We start from the raw sequence: 5,163 nt of genomic DNA, 5'->3' as shown, positions 1-5,163 counted from the left end.
ATTAAGTAGTGAGATAAAAAGACATGAAAATAGTCGAGCTGGGAAATTTAGCGATATTAACTTATACATTTAGATTATATTGATTGTGTCCCACCTTCAGACGTATCAGATGAGTTTGGAAACTACCACTGTCACAGTGACAATTTTAGTTGACATACTCCTCTGATATGTGTAAAGGTGGGAAAAAATCAATATAACGTAAATTTAAAGGTTAATTTCACTAAATTTCCCAGCTCGACTAGTTTCATTTCTTTTTATCTCACAATTAAATATGTTGCCCATCTTTTGCGCTATTTTGCCGGTTATTATGGCGCTCATCACTGTATATCCTTGCTGATGTGACAATACCTCCTATCTGTTTTTTCATGAGTTTTGTAGGAGAGATGGAAAAATATGTTTTAAGGTCACCTCCTGTGTTCATATGTAAGTTTTGACTTGTTTTGTAGTTCATAGATAGTTTAATTTACTACAAAACAAGTCAAAAAATATCATATGAAAACAGGAGGTGACCCTAAGACAAGTTTTTAGTCTCTCTTACAAAACTCATGAAAAAACAGTTAGGATGTATTATTACATCACTGACGATATGTGGCCATACCAAATAATACATCCTTGATAAATATAAACATTTTTATTGCACAAAATCTTTTCATACATTTTTAATGTAGTTTACTGATATTCCTACATATTTTTAAAAAAATGTGTCACATTTGCTTTGTATTCATTTCTTTTGCCTTTCGTAGCCACATATTCCATTCCCTTCCTAGTTTTTTTGTACACCACTTCTCTCAGCTGATTCTAAAAAAAAATTAAAATGGTAATTTTTCTATCCTTTACAATTAACAATCAGAAGAAATATTAGTTACAGATAATGATATGCATAATAATAATAGGTTTGTTCTAGCATCAGTTTTAAACAGTTTGAAACCATCAGCAAATAGTGGACCAGCGTAAGTAGAGGGGATAGCACTGGTGACTGTATTATGTTCTCTCACTGACCAACTGTTTGCTGACGGTTTTTGACTAGTTTGACTGTTTGCTAGAACAAACCTAATAATAATGAATATTTTGTATTTTGACAATGACATCTGATGTGGAAGTCAAAACATTAATAAAATTAAACAAATGAAATAGAGAATGTGGAAAAATCCCCTTACGAACAATTCACACATCCACCATTTCAGGTTGGGAAAAATTTCTTGAATAGAATCAAAGATCCAAACACCTGTTCTTAGAAATGTGTTTCGCCCTCTTCAACCTCTCTGGGCTTATCAATAAAGATGAGAGGTTGAATATCTTTAGACACATTCATCAAAAAACAACATTCGAGACCCAGACATAGCAGGAGCGTATATCTACGCCGCATAATCTGACCATGACAGCCTCACGTTTTAATTCCCTAATTACTATAAGTAAAATATATGTTTGAAAAACAAAAAAACAAAAGATGTAAATCTTTGAAACACACTCAGTGATCAAAAGATCTAAGTTATTGGTTTACCGACCAAACGTAACTAAATCAAACAAATGAAATAGAGAATGTGGAAAAATCCCCTTACGAACAATTCACACATCCACCATTTCAGGTTGGGAAAAATTTCTTGAATAGAATCAAAGATCCAAACACCTGTTCTTAGAAATGTGTTTCGCCCTCTTCAACCTCTCTGGGCTTATCAATAAAGATGAGAGGTTGAATATCTTTAGACACATTCATCAAAAAACAACATTCGAGACCCAGACATAGCAGGAGCGTATATCTACGCCGCATAATCTGACCATGACAGCCTCACGTTTTAATTCCCTAATTACTATAAGTAAAATATATGTTTGAAAAACAAAAAAACAAAAGATGTAAATCTTTGAAACACACTCAGTGATCAAAAGATCTAAGTTATTGGTTTACCGACCAAACGTAACTAAATCAAACAAATGAAATAGAGAATGTGGAAAAATCCCCTTACGAACAATTCACACATCCACCATTTCAGGTTGGGAAAAATTTCTTGAATAGAATCAAAGATCCAAACACCTGTTCTTAGAAATGTGTTTCGCCCTCTTCAACCTCTCTGGGCTTAATTAATAAAATTATTTTTTCAAGTTAACTTTCACATGCGTGTCTTAAAATTGTACTTTTAATACTTATATCATAAATAACTATTAAAACTATCTTCAGAGGAAACAGTATCGATCAACAGGTAGCGAAAACGTGTTCCAAGATTGCGGCTGTAATTTTGAATATTTTTTCGAGATATTTGGCACACGTATTCGTAATACTAAATTTTTTTATTTCATTAGTAGTTCCAAAATGACACAAAATCTAGGCATCGGATAAAAAAGTTTATTTGAAGAAAGTGTATTTTTTTGTTCTTCTTAATGGCGGTATAGGCTCGTTTTTTAAATATTGTATAATTACAGAGTAATTTCCACATATTAATATATTTTTCAAATGGGGCTCTGTACCGCCATTCTTTATTATATTACGAATACATGTCCCAAATATCTCCAAAAAATATTCAAAATTACAGCGGCAATCTTGGAACGCGTTTTGGCTACCTGTTGATCGCTACTGTATCACCTTAAAACATTGTAATTTGCTAAACCAGTATATTTTACTCTACTACTACTCTACTAGCTACCTCATTTTCCACTGTTTCTACAGACTTGTTTACATGGGTAGAGTTTTGAGGAGAGTAGAATAGCAGTAGTACTCTACCAAAAATGGCTTGATACCATTCACATGAGGAGAGTACAAGTATAGTACTGATGCTAGTATAGTGAAACCGATTTTTGTATTTTTAAACACTCTTGATTATAAGTGCACCTTAAATTCTTAATTTTTTGCTTGAGCTCGTTTACTCCAAAGCCCCCTTTGCCATTCTTTCGACGATTTCATCCTCCGCAGCTTGCTGCATACTTTTATTTCTGTAGTATACACTACCTAAATTCCATAAACACTGGTATTCGCCGTATTATAGCTCTACAAGTTTTAAAGTTTCATCTTCGGTGAACTTCATTTTCACTATTTACACAAAACACAATTCCAGCCAGAATGAGAGCGGCCCCATGTACTCTCCTACCTACTCTACTCTGCCATAATTGAGCGTGTTCCATGGGTAGAGTGCGCAGCCGAGTAGACATTTTGGCAGTGGTGGTGGCCATAGAGTAGTTACTTTGCCATATGTTGCTAGTCACTCTACTTTAACTCCTACTATACACTCTACTAGCTATTCTACTGTGCTGAGCATTTTTACAGGTAGAGTTACTCTACTCTATCAAGTACTTGCATCATTACTCTACCCGTGTAAACAAATCTACTGAAGTAACAGTAACCTACAACCATTAATGAAAAATGTCTAAAATCATTTACCCACCTAGTATTTGTAGAATTTAAGACAGTCCAGTGCCTTATAAATAATTTCAATATGAATATTTTTTCTTTTAATTCTCCTTTGATACCATTTCATTTTAGATTTTGGGGAACTTATTTCATTGTGTTTATAGCCCATATTATTTATTGAAGGAACCCAATCTGGATTGTTATTATCGATTAAGTCGGCTGGTTTTCCTATAAGATTAAAATGTTAACATCTTCAAAAATCGTTACTGTTGTAATTGTAACTTACCAGATATAAAATGATTACAGCAGACAGGACAGGAGAATTTTCATTTCGCTAGTAAAACCTTACATTGTATTGCATTTAACCATTGTTGTCTCTCAGCTGATACCGTATTTAGTTCAGTTTAAAAGTGAACTTTATCTTGACTTTATCAGGATTATTTTGCATTTCACACTTCAAAACACAACACCAATGAAGCATATTATCTTTCTAAATTAATACTTCCAGAGAAAATGTTAAATTAATCTTTGTACAACACAAAATTACAAAGAAACACAACAAAAATGATCTAAAACCATCTAAAACACATTAAGAACCTATAGAATAACATTTATGTTTTACTTCCAGCAGCCATATTGATTTAATTTTGACAGCATGTTGGAACGGCCTATTGTAGATGGAGATGTGACATCAAATTTAAATTTGTCATTACCGTTGATTGAAATATTGATCCAATACCTCAATCAACGTCATTACTTTAATATGTAGGACAGCTTATTTTGAAGCGGAAATATTTTGTCACATTATCTAACTGCCACATTTATATACCAATGGTATTTCAACTGCAAATTAATTTTTTAATATCTTTGTAACTGATATCAAAAAGTTTGTTAGTTGAAAAAATTGACTTAACTGTACGTAATTGTTTTTAAAAAGTTTAAAAAGTTATTTAAATAATTTGAAGTTTATTGATCAATTTTTTTTTAATTATTCTTTTTATCAAAATTTAAACTGCTTTTTCTTTTGAATACTATCATTTATCTATATTCTGAAAGCTTACCTATCAGATGTTTAAATTTAGTTAATAAAAATATATGTCTATAAACTACGCAGACGATAGTCTGACTTTTATAAAATTAATGTTAATTTTTGTGAAATATTTTTTCTCAAAAAATGCATTGTTTCGACAGAAAAACTTTCCAAGATCCTCCTACTATTATCACTATAATTTTCAGGTTAAAATAAAAACCAATAATAGGCACAAATTTTATTTACACCGAAGGAAATAACATACAAACGAATAGGTATAATCCATGAACGTTATAAATAACATAAAGACAAATATTTATAAAAAGTCTTTATTAACTTCATTAAGTTCCCTTTTGAATTTTTTATCGGAACGATAACTCGATATAAATCCCGGTACGAAGCAAGTTCTTTTAGTGTAAGCTTTCTTGGCACTCATATTTAAATAATATTAACCACCAAAACCAATAATCTTATATTAACTACGAATAATTAATTATTTTCGAAATTTTCACATTCACTCCAATGCAAAAGTAGCATCTATCTCTATGCCACCGCCGCCCTAGCGAGAAACCAAGCAAACAGGCAAAATCGTGTACAAAAATTTCAAGGTCGTCCTATCTCGATTCTTCTCCTCTGTGTAGGTCTCCATAGTTTTGACATAAGGACTAGTTAAACAAAGATAAGAAATCCAAATCTTCAATAAAAAATAAAGGTTCCTATTTTAAAGTTACCTCGCACCCTACCTTCAGGTGGTGGAGTGAGGAGTCTTGTTTGGTGTCTTTCGATAGATTTTTGA

General features: G+C 32.0%; 1 long non-coding RNA gene across 1 annotated transcript; it reads right to left on the bottom strand.

Annotated features, from left to right (window-relative positions):
• Positions 1–616: 616 nt before the first annotated feature.
• On the bottom strand, positions 617–4,006 carry LOC126879773 (uncharacterized). The gene is made up of 3 exons (XR_007696258.1): positions 3,624–4,006; positions 3,372–3,565; positions 617–798 (listed from the first exon to the last, which is right to left on the bottom strand). It is a non-coding gene; the product is annotated as an uncharacterized LOC126879773 (long non-coding RNA).
• Positions 4,007–5,163: the final 1,157 nt, after the last annotated feature.

This window comes from Diabrotica virgifera, chromosome 2 (assembly GCF_917563875.1).
Source record: "Diabrotica virgifera virgifera chromosome 2, PGI_DIABVI_V3a".
Classification (NCBI taxonomy): Eukaryota; Metazoa; Arthropoda; class Insecta; order Coleoptera; family Chrysomelidae; genus Diabrotica; species Diabrotica virgifera.
This window is presented reverse-complemented; position numbering and strand designations above follow the sequence as displayed.